Below are 24,414 nucleotides of genomic sequence, written 5' to 3' on the forward strand. Positions count from 1 at the left end.
TAGACAAGGTTTTTGCAAAACTTTTTCTACTTTTGCAGGAGTTGATGAATCAAGCTCCTCTGACAAGTCACCTGCAAGGTCATGGGAGTTGACTTCAAAGTGAGTCCACATTTGGTTGCCAGGTCCTGTTGGTTTCCCCTTCCAATGTGCACCATATAGAAATGCTCAGTGGGTTCAAATCGGGCCAGGAAGGGGCCATATCGCTTTGGGCCAGAATCAACCCATGCTATCTGCGTACAACTTTTAGCACTTGGCCAACATATGAGAGGGGGCACCGTCTTGAGTCCACACATAGTTACCCTCCGTGTAGTTGGTCTTCAGCCAAGCCAAGATGGTGTACCAAAGCACCTTATAGTAGTCTTCCAAGCCAATTTTCTGTCCAGCCTTGAAAAAGAAAGGAGCCATCTTCTTTTCATCAGAGACCACAACGCCGATAACCATTTTTTTGGTCGGAAAATTGGTGTAGTAATCCCCTTAGACCTTTTCTTTTGTTTCTGCAAAGCAAGCAGTCGTTCCGGTGGTTGTGGAATTGATTAACTGTGTAAAGCTTTTTGTCCAAAAAAAAATTCCCAATTGACCCATTTGCCTTGATCCATGGGAGGACTTTCTTGAACCTCTTGAGCCTCATGGCTTTCATGCCCTCTATCAGAAGGTGGGGTGGGATGCTTGTGAAAGAAAAAAATCCCAAGTTGTGCATAAGAGCCCTCCTGATGGTCCTAGGAGCCACCAAGAAGTCGTTAGCGAAGCGATTCATTGACTTAGTGGGATCCTCCTTTATATCATTGTCGAAACTTAACAAGAGCTCACTCTATAAATTATGCCCTCAACTTCCTGACGTCCTGGAAAGGTCTTCTAAAAAAAAAAAACTCTATATATAAACGTATCGAACCTTAAGGGACATACCAAACCGAACTGCGGTGCAACCCCGTACCGTACCAGCTCTAGTATCTATATACTAGGCATGAGTCTGGGTAATACCTGTACCCTTTGAGTTGAATCTGGAACATCAATGTAAAATTTACTCCCATATAAGACACACAAACAATTTTGTGGCTAATTAATGGGAAAATTGAAAAAAAAAAAAATATTCGGATCCTTATTTACAGGCAAGTACCCATTTTTTGCCCTGGATATTTGGCATAGATAACTATATCTACAGAGTGGAGAGCAAAAACATGCAGTAGTATGACTTAATTACGAAAAAACATGATTTTTTATTAAATTAAGAAAAGAAACAGCTCGAAACCAATTTGAGAATTGTTTAAATTCTAAATGTAACGACGTAGCTGAATCGACAATGCACTCCGGAGAAATTATTCTCTTCAACTCAATATGTGTAGGTTTGTATCTCATTCCTAGAGAAGGAAATACACTTTAAGTTTATGCACTTCAAATAATTCCTAGATCAGGTGGAGTAAATATAACTCTATAATATTTACTTATACTTAATCAGCGTAACTCCATATGACCAATTAAAGTAACACTAAAAAAAAAAGAACCTATATTTGGATATATTTTGTTTCTTTCTTCACTCACCGGCAAACAGATTGGCTGCTCTTACCGATGAAGGGAGTGCCCATTGGGAATCACGTTGTCATGATGGCAGCTAGGAGCTATTCCAAATCTGGATGAGATTTGCAGGATACATTCTTTTCCAAGACACCCCAAACAGCAAAGTCTTGGGAGTTTATGTCAGTGCAGGAGAAGGTTTATACGGAGGCAGGCCAGGAGTCAGTCATATTATCGATGCAATAGTTTTGTGACATTTAGGATACATGGAAATGGGTACTATCTTGCCATCCTTAATGGACTTCTTGACATTGCCACCAAAAAGGGATTCGTCCTTCCCTTATCACACACCAAGCCTGCTTTATATTTTTGTTGTATTATTCCTAGTTGGCTCTGATATGCAGGGGTTCCATTCATCATAAAACTTCAATATGCCTGTCCAGCCTTTCAACATTGTATTGGGCAGGGCCCAATGCCATGGGGTCGTTAATTGTTTTTGAGACGGATGTGAACATTATGTAAAAAAACCGCTGGAATGGTAATTTTAGCCAATTTTTGGCAAGATTTAGAGAAATTTTGTAAAGAATATTCATCTTTTCCCCAATAGTTTGCTTTAGTAATGTGTATCTCACATTGTATAAGTGCGATCGGTTTAAATTCAATGGTGTTAGAAAGATAAAATTTCAAACAAAAAAACTTTTTTGACCGTCTTGTGAGGGTTTGACTCAGTTTTGTTTGAGTGTCAAAGACAGACAGCAGCAAAAAGAAAATACGCCAAAGATGCAACAGGCTCTGGAAGGCCAATTGTCGAAAATAATCGAGTCGGATCGTCATGTAAGTACCGTTTGGATTCCCAAGAAGATAAAAGTCAATGGAAAGAAAAAAATCAATAAAAAAATCCATTAAAAATAATGCTTATCTTTTTAGTATATAAGATATTTTAACAGTTTGGGTCGTTTCTGATTGCTTGTTCTAAAATGGGTCGCTATATTTGACAGGTTGGGAAGCACTGCCCTAAAAGGTTGGATTGCTTTAAAAGAAAAAGAAGAATGCAGTCCTGTCAGTCTGGTACTAATATAATATTTCATTCCTAAAACCGGTCCCTATCGGTCTTTTATGGAAACTAAAACAGGTCAAATAACGTAGTTACTACTAACTATGTGATTTGATTCGCTGAATTTTCATTTGAATTAATTACTTTCTTCAAAGAGACAAGATACCTGTACGAAATGTGTGACTAGAACCGTATTATTATACGTTTCAGCTATCTTTCATTACTTTCTTCGTTCTTATATTCTTCAATCTAAGCTATGCGTGAAGAAAATAAAAAGATACCTGGGACCACAGAACCTTAGAACCGTTGAATGCAAAAAATATCGGAATGATATATATATATAAAGACTTAAAGGGGTTTGGGAAAAAAGACGGAGAAAGTGTTCAGTCCTAGGACATATCCAACACTAGTTACTACAGAATTGCCGAGATAAATCTGGACAAAATTCAAAAGCGTCTTTTTAAAATTGTAGACTAGATAGAGATGTAAGCAATAAAACAACAATTATTTGTATGGACTATTTTAATCAATGGGACTGCCCTCAGTGGCAATCACTTTCTCGATCCTGGCCCTGAAGCTCTTGCAGGCATTTTCCACATCTGCAGCCGAGATACTCGCACACTCCTTCTTCATGGAGTGTCTTCAGGCTATCCACGCTATTGTGTTGCCTTGAGCAGACATCCCTCTCAAACTTTGCATAGAAGAAGTAATCCAACGGATTGTAATAGGAAGAGTTGGAGGACCGTAAATCGTAAAAGTTGGTGCTAATATACTCTTTGCTGATCTTAGATGTGTGGGGGGGGGGTAGAGTCATGCGGTAACACGTAGGGCTCAGGGACGTTTACTTGCACCCACGGAAGCATAGTGGACCTCAATCACTCCACTTACACAGTAGAATTGACCTTTTCTCCCCGCTTGAAGAAGAATGGCGGCATGACCTTTTCTGTGCTGGTGATTACGCCCAAGACCATGATGGAGCTGGAGTTCTTTGACTTGTACACAGTGGGGACATTGCCACTGGACTTAGAGAGCCATTTGTCATTTTGAGAGCTTCTTTTGCGTTCAATAGTGAATATTTTCTCATCTGAGTAAATGATGATAGTTACTGCTCCATGTTCTGCAAGAGCTAGTTCGGTGACAGTGGATCTTTTGGGTTGCTACATAACTCCAAGTGTTTATTTTGATAAAAAATTGAAAGAATATTACACACAAGACTATAACCTCTTAATTAAGACACTCTGATGTGAGCTCAGTGCAAGGATCCCAGTGTTATTATCTATTGAATTTTGTCGTCCGGATTTATCTAGGCAACCCTGCAAGTATAATTCGTTGATTGAGTAGAAATACTCAATCCACACTCAATTTTGATTAAAATCCTTCTTGCTTGCTTTTGTGTTGACAGGCCACATATTGATAATGTATATATACAAATTTAATTTCTTCATGAGTAGAGTCAATGTCAGGAGGTGCTTGGCCTAGCCTAGATAATCGTTGTTTTTATTGCTACTTTTGTACCCTCTCCTTATCATTCATCTGTCAGTCCAAATATTTTGTAGTAAAGCTCGGCTTGAATACATAATACATGTATGTTTGTTGTTAAAAGAACACATAAGCTCTTCACTTCAAATGACATTCTAATTCCTAAATAGACACAAACCCCATTATTCTGTAATTAATAAAATATGAATCATTCTCACATCATTAACTATATAAGGTATCTTGCAACCTTTCATTAAAAAAAAAAAGAGAAAATGTTTAAATCGGTTATCATTATTTTTTATGAAACCGCTATACTGGGTGCGAGGCTAAAATCTGAAGACTAGATAATTGGCAAATTGAGAGCTTCTGCTGATTTTTTCATAGAGGAACCTACATAAAGTTAGGCACGTTGAAGACTTCATAATACTCTGTAGAAATTTCATTTGTTTATCTATTTTTAAGTTATCAAGAAAATGGATTCTGAACGTGACACTCCTGTAAATATCTGAGCCCTTCTTGATGCAAAAAATAACATCTAGAGGCTCACTTCCTCCCATGGTTTCGGGCTAACTTCCGGGATGAAAATGTAGTCTTGGAATAAAACGGCCCTCCACACTACCAAAGATGCACAAAGATCGTTGCGCAATAACATCAATTTATGGCCAAATATAAATATGGTCCCTGTATTTAATGCCACAAACCCTTTGGACTACACCTTTTGGTCGCTTGTAGAGTCCAGGGCCAGTTCTCTTAGGCACGAAAACATCCCGGCCATGCACCCCACCGTAAATGATCACTGGACCAATATGTCCAAAGAGTACATAAGAAAGACGTGCTAAACCTTCAGCAGTTTTTAGCCTATATCTAGCAATTTTTGACTGGTATAGCTGGATAAAATTTCATCAACCTGATGGATGGAAAGCTTAGTGGATATTTGCTAAAGTTTAGCCGATTTTTATTTATGTCAGAAATATATACATATATATATTATCATAGTTTCGATTTTGAGTAAATTGAGTACATTCATATTAAAAGATTCAATGAAATAGTTCATGGTACACTCAGGGTTGGATCAACATTATAGTGGGCCAATTAGTTGTGTTTCATGTATAGACTATACTGTAGCCCCCTCTCCAAATCGAGAAATTTTTATCATTGTCATATAAAACTATCGTCTTGAAAAAAAAAAAAAATCAATTTGTCATTTCTAAAAAAAAGATAAAGTTGTTTAAGTCAGTGCACTTTCATGAACACAGGTTTAAGGTTAACTTTTTCTTTTGTAGACAGCCTCATCGATTTTCCAATATTGAGTACAGCCTCAAATGTACCGCTGAAACTTTGAACAATGATATATTCAGGGTCCCAAAAAAATTATACCCCTGAGGCTATAAACCAATAATTATATTTAGCTAGCTGATTTTTTAGCCGTTTGTTGTCGAAACTATTCAATTTTTAGTAAATTTAGTTTAGAAGTACATATATCCAATTTTACTTATCTCCACCTGGTAACACTGATAATAATATCCCCCATCCGTTTATCATCAAGACTCACTCAACCTTTATACGAGGGTAGTCTGAAAAATTTCCTAACTAATAATGGTACTAATCATTTATTCCGTATTATTCATTTTTATTTTTCATCATGGTCTCATTGTATCTCTACACACTTCTCCCAACGATGCTCCCATCCCTGTAACCTCTGACCAAATAGTACTCGACGTCTTTGTCTACAAAATAGTTGTTCACGGGGGTTTTTTCATTCTACGAAAATCTTTGCAGTCCACTGTTTGGACTGTATTTTGGTTTCGGGCGTATAAATGTGTATCCAAGTTTCATCTACAGTTATTAATCGGCGACCAAACAATGATTTTTTGCACCTAAACTGCACCAACAGTGCATTATTCCATTTTATCCATTTTCACAAAAACATATACATCAACTATGTCTTCAAAATGGCTAAAACTTTGGTGATTAACTCTATACAGATGATATAAAGATGTGATTACTTTTGTTAACTAGTGCTGCTATCTTCATGTTGAGTTTGGAAACTTTACATACAACCCTCGTTTATATATCTCTTCACTCATCATGACAAGGTTAACTGTCATTTTCTTTAAATATCAAGGTGCTGTCTTAAAATGAATGCGTGTAGGTACGTACGCGTAACATATGTACATTATGAAGGCTGCTCCTAATTGCTCAGTGTCATTCATCAGAGGAAAGGAGGAAATGAGTTGTGTGTGTATGAGCGTGTAGGCAAAATAGAGATGTATCTGGACAGACTGTAAAGATATGGGGGGGATACGGGAGGAATATTATTATCTCATAATTATCGTTATTGTTACGTGTGTCGGTTCTTATTTATTCGGTCCAGCCTTAGGGACGCTCTTATCAGTCCTCAAGACCGGTCTTTCCGACTGTCAGATCTAAAACTGATTGAAAATAAGAAATAAAGTTGACTGACGTCATCAAAGACCGAACTTTATAAGCTGCAGAACTGATACATAGTACTGAACTGGACCAGGGGCATCACTTTTTATAAAATTTTCTTAAGTTAAATTAAAATTTTTGAGTTATATAAACAAAAAGTCCTCCATTTGATTTCTGTCCATTTTTTTTTCTTCAAATGTTTCTCAAATAAACTAAAAAGTATATATATTATCCGCAAGGGGGCGTGCAAGTCTGTAGCTTGTTGAAAAATATGGCACACATTGAGATGTATTGTCACAGCGTCCTCTTTTTGAGTAACGTATACCTATATTCTGTTTTAAATAATATTATCATACAGGGAGATGCATTACTTTGCTGCAAGGTGGCGCTCCTATCAGAAGCTTTGTTTACACTTTTATACAAGTAAATAACGCTCATGCTCCGTTAAAAGGGTGAATTCATGGACAAATGAGTGAGCTCATGAAGGTTACATAGTTAGTTATAGAGTTATTTATCATGGGGGACAATAAGGAATACTCAGTAGTGATGTGTCGTTCGAGAAAGTTACGGCTCTATAAGCAACCTCGTTCAAATGATGTTTTGAGTATATATTTCCCCCCTCCCTCCATAAATATATATAATCGTTCGGACGTCTAACAAAATAATCTCTGAAGATCCGTTTGGGAGCTGAAAAAAGAGCCCACCTCTTTTTTATTGAGCCGAGCCAAAAGAGCCTCTTCTCCAAAAACACCCGGAATTTCCATCACTAATACTAAGAGCAAAAATTGGTCACGTGGCTGTTGTTTCTCCTCTTGCGTTTAGCTACTGTCATGAACAATAAAAAAGGATGGAATATCGTTAAACAAAAAGCATGAACAACGCCATTTTCCTCCAAATATCCCAGCCTGGTACATGTTGCCAGGATGTAAGTAACTAAGGGATCAAACAAACAAGAGATCGTCACTTCAAAAAGCAGTCTTTGACATATATTTACCTTAGGTATAACATGGCTTTTGTCTCTTATTTTCCCTATAAGTAACAAATAGGAAATTCCAGAATTGACAATTTTCATTTATATTTATAAATAATATTATTATATAATTTGTAGGTAGATGGAAATAACTGTAATTCATCTCTCTTTATATTTGTTCGTCAGTTTTTTGACAATAATAAATAGTGTATATTGTTATACTACTAGTAGCAAAAAATAGAGATTTTAAAAGAACTCGTTTGACCTTTATGTATCGTCTACCTATACATGTAATTACATATTTTTTATATAATAGCTATTAGTTACATTGTGTAAGAAATATATGTATATGCCTTGTACAAATTAGGATTTTGTACGAGTTGTAACTTGTATAGGGAGATTGTACAAGTTGCGTCTTGTTACATTATATATATACAAAAATGGTAATTTTAATTAGCAGCAATTAATCCATGCTATCAATTCATTTTGATCTATTACAATGGCTGTATCGGGCCTCAATATGAGGTTTGAAATTGATCCCATCATTGTAATTTGGTGTTATTAGGCGTCGTCAAACAGACAAACTTTCTCTAAAAATATCAAAGATACCCAATAAATATTAAGTGTTACTCACCGTTTTTAATTAACACAATTCCACGTAGTTACTCAATACATAGATGATAAATGTTCTCTCCTCAAGAATGACAGAATAATAATGGCTTGAGAAAAAAAAAATACGACGCTATGACTGACGAGCCAGGGAGTTTATTAGTGTTTAGAGTGTTACCATACTGAGGCTTAGCTACACACGCTCCATGCTACATGCAAAATACCTGCGAGACTCCATTAATATTACTATATTCTTAGATGAAAAATATGTATACTATGTACATCTAGGACACTATTCATTGGCACCACATGCATGCATGACGCTACATGCAATATTCCTCTCAGATTTCTTATTTTTTAGACCAAAAATATGGATATGATATACATCAGGGAACATCAGATAGAGCGTATCATGCATACACACTCAATGCTATATGGAAAACACCTACGAGATTTTATCAATTTGACTTGAATATTATTTCTTAGATCAAACATATTTATATAATATACATCAGGGAGCACTATATACAGTGCACTCTATATATATGCTCGATCCTTCATGCAAAATACCAGCGAAATTTAATTAATATAACAAGATTGTTTTTTTTAGATCAAAAATATGTACATAAATTGAATATGATATATCTCCATTCAAACAAACGTTATTTTTTACTAGCTAGATGGTTCTTAAGTGGAATAAATGTTACTTTTTACTTAGCAATATTTGATGCAAAAGAGCTTAATTCAGTCAAATTGTATTAAATCATTGAATGTTCAAACATGAGTCGCCCCAATTCCCTTAATGGAACATTCTTTTAGATTAAAAGAAGCAAAATTGATGTTATCATAAATGCACTATTGTGAAACTTTGCTTTATTAATAAGATAATAAACCATTGGATACTTGATGGTCAAGATTGATTGATGAAAACGTCTTTGGCTGATATCTATTAACATGTCATTTTGTAAAGTCCATAAAGATAGAATTCGGACGCGATATCAGAAACGTCATAATTTTGCGACCGATATATCCCTAAAAAAATTCTTATTTATTGACTACTTTGAAGTAGTATAATTTTGGGCATTTGAATTGTACAATATGCCATTGAGTACGTCTTATTAATTAGTAATTTAATAATTTGTCAAAAGTTACAAACTTCATGTATTAAGCATTTATGAAATATTTAATTATCGTACTATCCTTCTCCCACGCACTCTAAACTTTCTTCATTTTCAAGTATAATTCGTTTTCATTTTTTGATTGAAACTTGAACAGGACATATCACCAAATACTATCATTATTTGAAAGTGAATAAAAGTATGTATCGTCAACATAAAATGAAGAAAAAAAAGTGTCACCTTTCATCTTTGAATTTATGTCAAGTTCATGACATCTAATTAATAAGACAAAAAAAGAAAACATATATTGCAAGAATCAATCTTTCAAATTGCTCAATGAAGTAATTTTGATAACCTATTAGTTGAATAGGTATAAATACAGTCGAGCTTGATCGAACGACCACCTGCTTTCAAATTGAGTATTCTTACAAAATAGGAAACTTGGTGTATAAAGAGGTCACTTGCACTAAGAGATTGTTTTTTCAGCTTCCTTTTCCTGACCGCATATTGCAGGCTTGACTGTATTTATAGTGGATTAATCATCTATTACAGGATGCAACCACTATTTAACAACCAACACGATTGTTGTTTTAAAAATGGATTTTCTTCTAAACTAATTATAAGATTTTAATAAAGACCAATACCAAATGAAAGCTAAATCAATTTTTTATAATAATTATTAAATATAATCGACTTCGGAAACGGAAGCAGGTCTTGATGGGAGTATTCTTTGGCAGACTCCCGTATTCCTCCAGAATTCTGGATATCAGCTAGGATTTTTTATTGCAGGAGGATCTGTTGATGTGTCGCTCAACTGAGTCTCATATAAAAACGTCCATGGGATCCGGCAAGTGAGCTTGAAAGCTGGGTCCCAAAAAAACAACAACGAACAGAGTCATAATCACCTCAAGACTATTCCAGTACCTTCCTGACTCTCCAGATAAAGAACTAGGCTTAAGAAGATTTCTATCTCAACATTGTCTCGTCCGGGGCGAATCGTGACAAGGACACTCTGCCTTTTCCATAATTGTGGAATAAATACTTCGGTAATCAATGTCATTTTTATTAACTGACACCAAACACTTCTCGCTTGCCACAAAAAACAAAAAAAATAGGTACTACCTGCACTTGCGAAGATGTCACAGGTGGTATAAGTTCGTTGTTAAACAACGGCCACACGCTTTATACATAATTCAAAGTTGGGATTTGAAATGAAAGAGGGAAATGAATTAAAATAATACTCTAATTAATGTCTTGAGGAATTAAAATATTTTGTTAATGATTAGTTGAGGTATCCGAACTTATTGCTATTTTTTAAAAGTTTAATTTATTAATTGAAATAGCCATACACACTAAAAACTATATAGCAATTTTCTGAAGGGCCTGAGGCTAATGACAAAAGCCTGAGGCCATTTTGGAATCATTAGATTAAACTCTACAGAAATAAGTGTACTTCATTATAGTGAAATTTTTGCTGGGGTACTGAGTGCGACACTGAAGTCGAATCCCTATATAGGACTTAGTCCAGATTCTGTACCCTTAGGAATAGTAACATCAGGGCCATAAAGGCCAACGTTTAACAAACACTGGGACAATAACTCCCAAGAATACATTAGAAAGACGTGCCAAGCCTTCAGGAGTCGTCTTCAGACCATCGTGGATACCAGATGGGACTACATAGTAGATTAGATGAGATAATATAACATGACAAATTGCCTCGAAATATATTTGTACATGTATAGTGGCTACAGAAATATATCTCGTTAAAGTTAAAGGTATTGATTGCTCCGACTTCAACGTCACATCCGGTAAATGATAGGTTAAAATAATTGAAATTTAGCAAAACTGGGTCTCATGGAATTTGGTCTAAACGGAGTATTGTTGCAGAGATGGGGGGGCTAGGATTCGCTACTGCAAATAAAATGTGATTTAATTTGTATTATTTCGAACTCAACGAAAACAAAAACCACAGACTTGAGTCGGAATCATAGCCAAAAGCCTTCAAATTCGACCAAGACAAGTGGTCCAAGCCAACTATCAAATAACAATTAAAGTTTTTTCATAACCTATCATTAAATTAATAACTATTTGCTTTATGTATTCTTAATACTAAGAGAACCATAGTTACATAATATGCCTACAAGATTTTATGACTCGAAATTTAGTCCTAAAAAATATTTAATATTTCTTAGAAAAGTGCATTTTTTAAAATAAATCTACTAATTCTCATAAAAAAACATCAGATATGACAAGGAATTATATCACTATAATTTTTTTAAATTATATCATTAAGACTCTTGATTCGACTACGACCTGTTTTAAATTTTAAATTGGATTCAAATATTTGCCTAAAGGCTCAAGACTTGTCTTATACTCATTTTGTAATTGAATTTCTATCGAATAGAGGGTATATTAAAGGCATAACCCGTTTTTCAAATTTTATAGAATATTATTAATTATTAACATTCTTCACATGTTTAATTAATTATATATGTATTACACATAATTATATGATAATCAAGAAAGTTTAAAAGATCAAAATGAAAGGATAGCCTTAATAAATATTTGGTAATTTTAATGACGGTGATATGGTGCCTAATGTAATACTATTTATAACTTTTTGGCCTTTGGGACAAAACAAAATACGTTGACATATTTCAAATAATTTTTTGATTATCTATTCATTAAAAACTATAAATATTACTTGTGGACTTCGGTCTGGAAAGACAAGACCCATTTGAAACCGTTTAAGCTAATGTGGTCCTTTAAAGAATCGCTATGGATCATTCATATAGAAAACTTGGTCAAGATCGACACAAAAAAATAAAGTTCGGATTAGATTGATTTAACAATAAACCCGGTATTGATCCACTTCAACCTTTTTTATGAATACGAAACCTCGATTGGCAGTAGGGAAATGATAAATAAGAAGAAAACAAGGATCTGGTAGATAGCTTTCTGTATTTTTCTTGTTGTCAACTGTTCATCATTATTTACATATTAATTATTATAAACATTGAATTGATCAATGACTGCGTTTGAAAAGACACGAAATCTAAACAAAAGTTCTTGATTTATATAACTAGTTATAAATATATATCCTATGTAATAATATGCTTTTGTAATTCATCATACGTAAAAACCCCTGAAAAGTTAACACATTGTATCTTTTTTTATTTAAAAAAAAGTATGGTTCCAGGAAACACTGGTTTCATTTAAAATTCAGCCTAAATTTGTTGATAACTTCATGTGTGTCTTGATATCATGAACATCAATACAATGGTGTCCTACAGGTATAAAGTGTTGGAACAATAAAATATCAATGACAGTTGATATAAGAAATTGTGTCCCTCGTATAAGACAGAGACTAAAATATGTCAGCTGTTTGAAAATAATGTCATTTCGATCCACGATTTAAGTACAAAGTCCTTACCAAAATATTTGTCCAGACCGGTATATAAAAAATATCACTTGAGACCGAACTGGGGAAAATCATCGGGTTCTTTTGATTCTCAAACCTAGAAGATATAATTATGGATAATATACAGGGTGGAAACGTTATTGACACCCAAAAATGATTATGTTACAAGAACTCTCATATCTTGGTCAAAAACAAAGATAAATGCATGAAATGTTTTTAGTAAGTTCATTTACTTATGCACTACCTGGATGCCCTCCTCGAAGCGTCCTTGTACTCGACTCCAGGTCTTTTTGACGTCTTCGGCTAGCAACTTTGTAAATATGTTCATAATAGAGTTGATGATGAACTCCTTGGTGTTGACGGGGGAGGGGGCTCTATCCTAGGGATTCAGATCTGGGGGTTCGAGTCCATATTTATTTCTCCCAGAAGTGGGAGAAATTGTCTTGTTATCATTTCTGAGTTTTACCAGAGTTGTGCTCAAGGTGATGAAAATCGTGTATATTTTGGGCATGTTAAAAATAAAAAACCGAAAATCAACATGGTGCCCCTGACAATTTGAAGAATGTTTTGGAGGAGAGCAGCTTAGCCGTCTTGACAATGCATTAGATTCACTACAATCAGTCGTGACGAGGGAGAAGGGTGGTAATACAATCAACAAGGCCAATGGCAAGAATGACGCCGATATCAACCCTCAATTCTAATCTGAGTCCAACAAGGACTTAGAATTTTAACTCTGCAACAAATCCGGAGGGATACTTTTCTTCTTTTATGAGTACTCACGAATTTTCAATTATGGTTTGAATATAATTGAATCTAGTAGAAAGTGAAGTTCACTGCTCATGAGTTAAATAATAACGACCATAGTAAAGGAAAAGAATATTAATTCATCAAATCACCGACTACAAAAAAAACAACAACGTGCGAGCATAATAATAAAGCTAATTTTCACCCTTTAATGATCTTCCTACAGCGACATCCTCCATCAATGTTTTGACTATGATGTACAAGACGTTGTCCATATGAACACTGGTTCCAGTGTTTTGTCCTCCCTTTGTGACTCCTGCAGGCATGCCTTCATGGGGAGACACAAATTACAACTGAGGACTAGTTCCTTACCATCAGCCTCAACAGTTGAGGGGTATGGTGCCCATTACAGCCGTTTTCAGGGGTAGATATGGACTACTCAAAATAATGCATCAACTGTAATTCGAGCTATACTTTGAAAAATGGAGTGAGCAAAGTATGAATTGAATATTGATTTAAGGGATTTGATTGACAAGAGTAGAAAAGCTCATGCAACAATAATTTATTTTCCCTACTTTTTCTTGCATATATTCGTGTATATTCAAACAGTATATGTACCCAAATATGTAGTGTGTAAATACACATTATTTGTTTAATATTAATAGCTATTCATGCTGAGATAGTTTTACTAACATCATATACATATATCATACATGTGTTTGAACATAATTGAGGCCAAATGAGGGATGAGGATCATACTCCTTCACCTGAATGAAAGAAAGAAAGTTTGACTTGTCATTATCCAAGGAGTGATGTGTATTCACTATTCATAGTAATGCCTTAAAATGAAACAATATTAATAATAAATATGTCACGTGGTTACATTTATTGTGTCACCCAAACTTTTATATAAAAAGAACCAATATTTATAATACAAATGTCACGTGGTTACATTTATTGTGTCACCCAACCTTTTATATAAAAAGAAACGGGAAAAATCCCTATAAGCAGTTGGTAGTCACTAGTTAACCAATTACCAGGGGCGTCCGTAGGGGAGGGGATGTATCCCCGTCAAATTAAGGAATTTTTTAATTCTTAATAGAAAATTTAATCATTCAAATTTAAACAAATTTTTAAATTTTTCTAAACAGCAATTAGTTTTTGAAATTTTCTTCCGATAAATTTAATACTTAAAAATGTTATATTTGAAATTTAATTTTGGAAATTTTTTTGTCCAAAAATGTCAGTTTTTTGAGAACAGCTCTGGATTTTGAAATTTTTTTCTCCAAAATATAATTTTTTGAGAATGGTAACGGATTTTTGATTTTTTTTTCTAAAAATTTCTATTTTTTGTTATAAGCTAAGGATTTTAGAAAATTTTCCTCCGAAAAATTTTATAATTTAAATTTAATTTTTTCCAGAAACTTATTTTTTGTCAACAATTCAATTTTTGATTTTTCCGTTTAATTTTTTGCTAACTTGATTTTTGATTTTTTTTTCCAAAAAATTATATTTGTTGTTTTTAAATATAGATTTTTTAAATTTATCTCAGAAAAATTTTATATTTAAATTTTTTTCCAAAACATTTTTATTTGAAATCTAATTATAGAATTTTTTTCAATAAATTTTTACTTTTTTGGAATAGCAGTTGATTTTTTAATTTTTTTTTTCGGTTACGAGTACATAAATTATCTTCAGAAGAAACTTATTAGCAATATATTTTTGATCCATTTCATTCCTTGTTCATTTATTTAATTATCTTATAGTCCAAATATTTTCTTTATACCCTTTATAACTAATAGCTATAAATTTCATCTATATTTAAAGTCTCTAGACTCAAATGACTTATTAGTACTTATATAGGCTTTAAAATATATATTATTAAAAAAAAATGGTGTGTTGGACTCAGAGTCGTACATTTCATTTACCGTCTCCACAGTCCTGGTTATCAGTATTCTAGTGATGTGATAATTAAACGCATTAGTGAGCAAGGATAATTATAGTTTTTATGTATAGGTATTATTTCTGTTCTCATATATGTCGTGGATCAAAGTTACATATACATATACTTTTCTTCTTTATTTAAACTCACGCCGATTTATACAATTTGCACATCCCTATTAATAATTAATAGAAGCTTTGTGTTGAAAAGAATTATTAAAATTATATGATACAAAATATTGTCTCTTGTATTTTCGTCTTTTCATATATGAAATCCGATATTTCTTTTCAAGAAATATGAAGAAAATTGATCGTCATCCCCCCCCCCCTCAAAAAGAAGTTGCAAAAACTATTAACAAAAGAAAAGGAATGATTGTTTATATATTTTAAAAAGGGGACTTTATGCATAGAATGAAGAGAGACCAAAAGTTTGCCTCAGACACCATCGTGAGTCAGTCCCTTACAGTACTTACACATAATTTACATACATGATATTTCAAATGATTCCCCGCCAAAAAAGTAATACAATGTATGTCCAATGACGCTAATCAAAATCATTTTAAGGATGTTAAAGAAAAATAAACCGAACATTAACATGGTAACCCTGACAATTTGAAGAATGTTTTGTAGGAGAGGTGCTCAGCTGTCATGACGTTTCATTAGATCAGCTACAATCAGCTGTGAGGAGGGGGAGAAGGAAATAAAAAAGGACTTTGGCAAGAATTACTCTGATATCGATCCTCAATTCTACTCCCAGTCCAACAAGGACTTAGAATTATAACTTGCAACAAATCCTCAAGCTTACTCTCCATCAGGCTTTGAAAATAATTAATTACATGTAGTAGAAATGGAGGATCACTTTCAGATATTAAATAATACAACAGCCCGTGATTTTCATCATTATGTATGACTATAAAATATGGAAGTACAGGGTTCCTGGAATCTTTGGCTACAATTTTTTTTTTTCAACAAAATTTACACTATAAACTCCCTTCTAACTCAATGGCACCTTGTAAAATTCAAATGCCCACAGTTATACTATTCCGAAATAGTAAATAAATAAGAATTTCTTAGGGATATATTGGTCGCAAAATTATGAAGTTTCTGATATCGTCTCCGAATGGAACACAAAACTCGTGCTATCTATATGGACTTTACAAAATGACGTGTTTATAGATATCAGCCAAAGACGTTTTCATCAATCAATCTTGACCATCAAGTATCCAATGGTTATCCAATTATCTTATGAATAAAGCAAAGTTTCACAACAGTGCATTTATGATAACATCAATTTTTGCTTCTTTTAATCTAAAAGAATGTTCCATTAAGGGAATTTGGGGGGATTCATGTTTGAACATTCAATGATTTAATACATTAACAATCTTATCGAGTTCTTCATTAAAATCTAACCACTATGATTTTTAAAATTCAACAAGATTTAATCTATTAATTAGCAATATCATTTCAACAAAATTTACACTATAAATAAATGTGTGTCTGAGATCTCTTAACTATTAAGGTAGCTGTCCTTAGTGGCAATAATGGCTTCAATGCCCGAGTAAGGCCTGAGATCTGATGGGGATGTAGTCTTCTGTCATGGGTTCCCAGTGCTGGCTCAAAGTAGCTTTGAGGCCCTTGTTGTTTGGATGACGAACACTGCAGTTTTTCTCTCGACATGCACCCAAAAGATGTAGTCAAGGGAGGGGGAGATGGGCAAAAAGTGTTCAAAAGAATTCAAAAGACTCATTAAATACTCATTCAAAAGAGTCTTGCAACGGAGGAGATGAGATTCTTTAATTGCTGGTATCAAATGTGGCCTCTCCCCCCTCACAAAGCTCCTTTCCCCACTTTTTTGATAGGTCCCTGGACAGTCTCGTGTGAAATTCCGAGATCTCTTGCATGGGCCGTCATGGATTTGAGGGATTGCCCTGAGCTGTTTTTTTTTAAACTCCCCCTGGTCCAGTTTGATCCAGTTTGGCCTTTTTAACAGATCCCTTCTTACTCTTCATCGTTTCAGACTTGCTGAAGGCGTAGAAGGGGGTCCTGTAGACGCCCGACTCCTTGGAATACGACAATGGAAATTCGTAAATCACGTTCAAGTGTCATTTTCTCGATTTGTACGTAAGCTAAAGAGCTCATATTTATTTTGTTTTGTAACTAATTGTTTAGGCTTTAATATATCGTAATATGAAATAATTTCAATTACTCAAATTTCTTGTATTATTGGATATATAAGTGTTTAGATTTCAATGGGCGAATACGTATATGACGGGAACTTAGTTGTATGAAATAGGGGTGGTTGATTTTGGACAAAGGCCCCCTCCCAAGCCTAGTAAGATTAGTGCAATTATTTTTTGTTTTTTAAATACATATTTTAAAAGGTCAGAAATAAACTTTTCAAAAAGTAACGGAGAAAACTTTTTTTGTAAACAAAATGTCATGAAAAAAAAAAAATATATATTTTGTATAAAAAGGTCATCATTAAAATGTATTTAAAAAAATCCTCCTCGTAAGTCAGTATTGTAGGGATTGATGTATTAATCTCTTATTAAAATCCAGTGAGATAATTTGCGAGCATCGAGGCTGCGTTAAATATTATAATTACCAATTCCCCTACTTGGCAACTATAAAAAATATTTCATAGTACATAAATACGGTAACGTAATTACCGGACTTAGGCCGGGTAATCTCCCAATATTCTATAATTAATAAAAAACTAGTCAAAATATCCGTTGGAAAATTCTTTCTCAATAAATCAACAATCACAGGATGAAAGAAATTTCAAACTTAAAAATCTCTCTTTTATTTTTCTAGTTGGATCCCAGATCTAAGCCATTAACATTCAAAAAATTGTTTTCCACACTTGATTCTTTATAGGAAAAAAAGAGAGGAAAAAGTGCGATAGAAAGTGGTGTTGTTATCGTAAGCATTACCCTCTAATGTGACATCTTCACAGGACGTTAAATCAGAACTTCCTTTTTTTTAAATACATAGAAATCAGGCTGTAGAAGTATTGGCGGACAGAACGTGGTTTCATTATAGAGCTGATATTCTAAAGTTGTATTGGAAATAAAGTCAATTGCTACCATGCCTTAAAGTAGGGAAAAACGTACGTTTACCGTCGAAAATCAATATGGAGAAAAAATGGTTTGACAGAATATTTTATAAATAAAACTAATAGAAATTTATCTCGTGAGTTTTTATTAGTGCGATGTATGGAAATCCCGTTATTTGCTTCATTTTATGATATATAAACAACAGTTTTTTATATTCATTTTCATAATTTGAAATTTGCAAAATTCTTTCAATGTAAATAACTCCACAGATAATTATACCAAAGAGCTAAAAGTACTACAATTGGATTCGGTGTTATACAAGGATTAAAAATTTGTGTAATAGATTCATATTGAGTAATTGAAACCGGATTTATTCCGGAAAAAACAATATTTTTAAGACTTGCAGAATCTCCAATGACTAATTATTTAATCAATTACTTATCTACAATTATAAAATAAGATATTTTGATAATTTAATTTTACATCTTTTTATATTTATTAGTTATCCCTCTAAAACCTTTCAATCAAAAGTTATCGAGAGAGACACAAAAAAATGAAAATATCACCGGGTATTAAAATACCAAAGTTCAGTGTATGGACAATAGGGGACATTATCTATCTGATACAATTTTAAAAACTGGGTAAAACAAAACTTTAAATGTGTACTATCATTATGCAACAAAACAAAACTTTTTTGATCAATAAAACATGTTTTATAGTCTTTTATGAAAAGGAAGCTATGATGTCGTACCCTGTACAAACCACACCAAAGGCTACAATATCATTATGAACAAACCTTATTAATACGTTTATTTTAATCGCTTCCCTTGAAAAAGAAGTCAATATAGTATCTATTTTACTATTAGACACCTCAACAAACTATTTATTTTGTATATGTGTGCTTCAACGATTTTTTCATAATTAAGTCTGAATTACATTTGTGGGATTTTTCAACAGATTGTCATTTATTCATCCTTCAAAATATTATGAGTCATCCTTTGAAAGTGTCGCAAATTACGTCACAAAAGTAGCAAAAATTCATACATCGTCATTATGAAAGAGTTATGTATGAATAAATTTGATTTGAAAAGGCAATATCGTGGCCAAAGACGGTCACTTAAATCCAATAAAGGTTTTAAACCATAGGTAACATTCTTAAGTATATCAATTTACCACAGACATTTGAATATAAAGGCCCATAATTTCCCTAAATATGGTCATAACATGCATTTCCTTATATGATGTACATTATTTAGGTTAATTTCTCTTTTTTTGCTATATATATATTCGAGATTGTTTGTTTATTGATGCACCGTTTATAATGGATGTATTTATTTCATGACTAAATATCATAATTGTGTAATGAACCACTGCATTGGCTCGGAAATTCAAATTACATCATTTCTATTGGTTATTAATTCTAAAGGAAATTAAGAATATTTGTTTTCTTATTCGTGTTTAAACAAATATAATATAAAGTGACATTTAAGTATTTATTTTAAACACTGATGAGATGAGAAGAGTACGAACAAAAGTCAAAAGGTTAAGCCATGGAATGTTCATGATTCTAACAAGTCAAACTGAGGTATTAAAAAAGAAGAAAAGAATAACACACAAACTTAGAACTTCATTAGTGTTGTATTAAGTCTGGAAATCCCGGATCGGTCTCTCATTTTGTTAGCCCAAACTCATTCGCTTCTTTAAAGAAGCTTAGTATGACTAGTCTAATTTAAAAAAAAAAAAAAAATAGATTTAAATTTGTTAAAAACCACCTGATAGAGAATCAAATATTATTTAAGTGTTACAGCAGTTGGACTCCTGAAAGTATTGATCTATTTTTCAAATCCATCTCAACTTTTTAGAGAAACAAATTCTAAGAAATAACATAAATATATTAGTCCTGATTCCTGAGAGACAGCTGTCGATTAGCTGTCGATAGTGTTGGGACTGTCCTCATTGAAGACTGCAGTCTCGTCCAGACCTACATATCAGTCCTAAAACTTATAAATTCCGATCTTTGATGACGTTAGTTAAATTCATTTTTTCTTTTTTTAATCAGCTGTAGTACTGATGGTCCAAAGTACCGAAAGTCTTAAAGAACCGTCTCAGAGACTGAAAGGACCAGCACCAAAGGACTGATAGTACTGGTGCTAAGAATGGACTAGACTGGACCGAATAAGTAAGGACACACACAACACTAGCGATCGCTATTTGAATCTCTGAGGAGAGAGAAGCGGCAGGGATGGGACATGGTGGATTCATCAATTATCATCAAGCTCCTGCGAAAGAAAAATCCTGATACATGAATCTTGGCTCAGTAAATGTATTGATTCTCCGGGAGAGCTAAGTCCATGAATCCCTTTTGTTCATCCCGTTTGAAATGATCATGATGATGGATTTACATCGATTAAAGAGTCTTTGAAGTTTATGAACTCCATTCCGCTTCATAATCCCGCTAATTTATCAGCTGGACATATTAAGAACTTATTATTTTCCATTCAATCTACACCAACAGGTTATCTTTCGGAGTACTCGAATCTGGTTCTAAGGTCGCTGAAAGTAATACTTATCTCATCTTTTTATTTATGAAGTTATATCACGTCTGCTACAAAAAAAATGTAGAGATTGGAAACGAAATGTATCGTGTAAAATCCGTTTAAGGTTTAATTCATTACTGGACTCGTAAGTCAAAGCAACGCAGCTTGAAATGGATCCTGCGCCCCGTCGCCAAATCTTGATACAAATTAATGCTCATAATCCCCCTCTTATATAGAAAAATTTGTACGTTAGAGCACTCATATCTCAAGGTATTGGCGGAACTTAAAATTGGGTGTTCGTCTGGATATAATAAACTCGTTGAAGACAGTTTTTGTTGGGCCGAACTAATTCAGTCATTTAAAATATTGTTGGCCAGTGCTATAATGTAAGTACCGGAGACATAACACATTTGAAACGGTACTAATCTCAATTATGACCTCTGCCAACAAAGTGAAACGTAGTTTATGTTTATGCCACTATTGGTTTCTCTGTTGGTCATCAGGATTACAGTAAAATTTACAGACTTATATTGATTTAACCCAGTACGAAGATTATAATATATATTTAGTCACAGTAAGAGGCCATTAAATGATGAGAGGTCAAGGAAGCAGAAACGTTAAAAGTAAATAAATAATTTAGTTTTAACTTTGGAAGATATTGAGGTTCAGAACTCAAATTATTGTCTTTATATAGGTTTAATAAAGATGATTCATATAGCAAAAAATCTAATTCTGAGAAAATTACTATAGGTGGAAGTTTGCACTCTACCGAGAGCACATTCTAGTTAGTATTAGAACCGGTCTTGTTCCCCTATTTTGTTGTATAAATAATGCCCACCGATGACATAGTAAAATTTTGTTAAGGGGAAGTCCCCCCAAAATTTCTTTATATAAAAATGCATCCAATCCTTTCATTCAATATCCCTAATAAATACAATGAACGTCCATATAAGGGCCTGTGAATGGACGTAAACGATATTTTTGTTTAATATTTTAAGTCAAAAAGTACCACCGAGAAGTGCCGAAATACCGAATTTCAATATTGGAATCAGCACGAAAATATTAGTATCGTAGCAATCTCATATATAGTTTGGTCTGCATTGATTTTATGGATGAACTGTTGATGAAGTCATGTGTTTTTCCAAAATTTGTACGATCGGCACAATGATATCATATGAAATTTAATGTGTTTCAAATTTGTATTATTCGTAATTAGGGAAATCAGGAAAATTGGTCGGTAGAGTGAGACAGAAAAACTCGGCTTGTTATCTGGATAATAATATATCAATCCAAACCGGTCTAGAAAAAATCACTTAAAATGGAACTGAGGAAAATCTAGCTCGGTCTTCGTTTCAACCATACTATCTGCATATACAGAATCACACCAAATCAACACAAAAACTGATGATTTTTCTCAAAAATGAGTCGGAATTACATTTGTATTCCTCAAATAATTAATAATTATCTTCCATCTTGATTATTAAATTATTCTAATTAACCCTCTAATAGCACCGCAAAATGCACTCGAAGCCACATAAAATATCGTTGACAATTAGAAAAAGTAAAACAAACATAATTGATTCTATTGTTTGTTGAAAAGGGCCATATCAGGCCCAAATAAAATCTCATAAGCTAAACAAAGGCCTTGGACTGTATCTAATTAGCTTGGCTATTATAATTACCCCAGAAATTTGAATATAAAGCCAATAACATACCAAAATAAGTCAATGAAACTTGGGGTTGTAAAATTCAAAATATTTCTAAATTTAATTCAAGATTGTTTTTGAGTTGACGCAAAATATAAACATATTATATATACTAAGTGAAAATAAATTATATGAAATAAACTAAACTATGGTTCTTACTTGACTCAGCGTTTGGCTTAGGTCTTCTTAAAGCCCTCGGAACTTCATCCGGCTCTCAAAAAAGTACAATATAAAATGGATCACTGTGACAGAAATGGATTTGTAGAATATCACTGATTTGTGTTATTTTTTTTAAAAAGTCGTATCAATAATTGTAAATAATATTATAATTAATTATATAAGACAAAAAAATTAACTTAGTGAACGCGACTCCTTTTCACCTGATCATTTGCCTTTTTCTAAGCACACTAAAGACATTAAGAAATGAATTCAATGTACACACATAGATATACACTATGTTGAAAAGGGAAAAAAATAAGTGACGTCAGAGGCTCGCCCGGGGTTGTTACATGGGCCAAAAAACATTTTATTTTGAGCATGTATTATAGTTTTTTATTTTTTTACATATAATATGTACGTTTGGTGTTAGATCGAGCTTGAATCATTTAATTAGTAAGAGTTTAATTAAAAAATATATATACATAAAAAAGGAAAAATGTGATGCGTCAACTTAAAAACAATACTGAGATGAATATTTTCAAATGAAGTATTTACAGTACTGGAGATGAGAATCATGTAATTATAATTGTATATTCCATGGATAATCAATAATCTTAAGTGTGTAGTTTTTGACCATTTTAATATATGCTAATCATAAAAATGTAGGGTGCGCGAAAATCAGTTATGAGATTAAAAAAATAAAACCAGATTCTGAAAGCTTGATGGAATTTAATTTATTTTTATAAAATCAAATCACCTCCAGCCTTAACTATAGTCTCTATAACAGGCTGAATGGGCAAGCAGACTTTCACCACTTATTCCTTTGGTAAATCCTGGAATTCCTTCATGATCCGAAAATAAGTTCGTCCATGGTATTGCAAGGAGTTCGGTTGGTTTATCGTTGTATTGCACCCCACACAAGAAAAATCCATGTACACGATTCAGATCCGGCGAGTTTTGAGACCAAAAGTAAGGCAAAATTAAGTCGTCAAAATCGTCTTGGAACCATTTGGTACTTTTTTTCGAGGTATGGGAGGGAGCCGAGTCCTGCTGCAACATGTAAGACCTCTCATTGGCTACTATATCGATCCAGAGATTCGCGTATGTCTACAGCACGTCCAAGTAGGTATCAGTGTTGACCTTCTGGCCTTGGTAACAGTTTATTCTCGTCTGAGAAAAACAGATCATGTTTCGATGTAGTGGGTGCTTGAGGCAGTTGAGGAGCTTTTGTGAGTGATTTAAGCGTACTTAGGCAGCTGATTTTTTTTTTTTTTGTTAGATAGTTTGCTGAAACTTGCACCAGTTGGAAAAAATGGAATCACTTGAATAATTTGTTCTGCCGAATAATTGGAAAAGACACGGAGCCCACCTTGGAATCTGCACCGAAAGTGACAACATAATCATTGCTTGAACTTTGGGACTCTGTGACACGTTCGTTGGCAATATTTGGGGGGAATTTGAGGCATCTAAAGGTGTTTTTGATGCAACAGCAATCCGGGCTGAGGTCAAAGGTAGGAGTTACATTGTCCAGGCGCCGGAATTCGTAGACAGAATCCAGAAAATCGTCAATTAGGATCAAGGGAAGTCCATCAGGGCAATTGCTCGAGATGTTGGCCGGTCAGAGTCACTGATCCTCCTCTACATTCACGGAAACCTTCGTAACTTTTCATATGTGATGTAC

General features: G+C 33.6%; 1 protein-coding gene across 1 annotated transcript in view; it reads right to left on the reverse strand.

Moving 5' to 3' along the window:
- The window catches only part of spri (Src homology 2 domain-containing protein sprint), a 73,588-nt gene extending 50,559 nt beyond the window's left edge, over positions 1-23,029 (reverse strand). The window contains exon 1 of the mRNA XM_040720304.2: positions 22,734-23,029. The gene's annotated coding sequence lies outside the window, so the exon portion shown is untranslated. The remainder of the gene's footprint in view (positions 1-22,733) is intronic.
- Positions 23,030-24,414: the final 1,385 nt, after the last annotated feature.

Source organism: Lepeophtheirus salmonis, chromosome 10, assembly GCF_016086655.4.
Source record: "Lepeophtheirus salmonis chromosome 10, UVic_Lsal_1.4, whole genome shotgun sequence".
NCBI classification, from domain to species: Eukaryota; Metazoa; Arthropoda; class Copepoda; order Siphonostomatoida; family Caligidae; genus Lepeophtheirus; species Lepeophtheirus salmonis.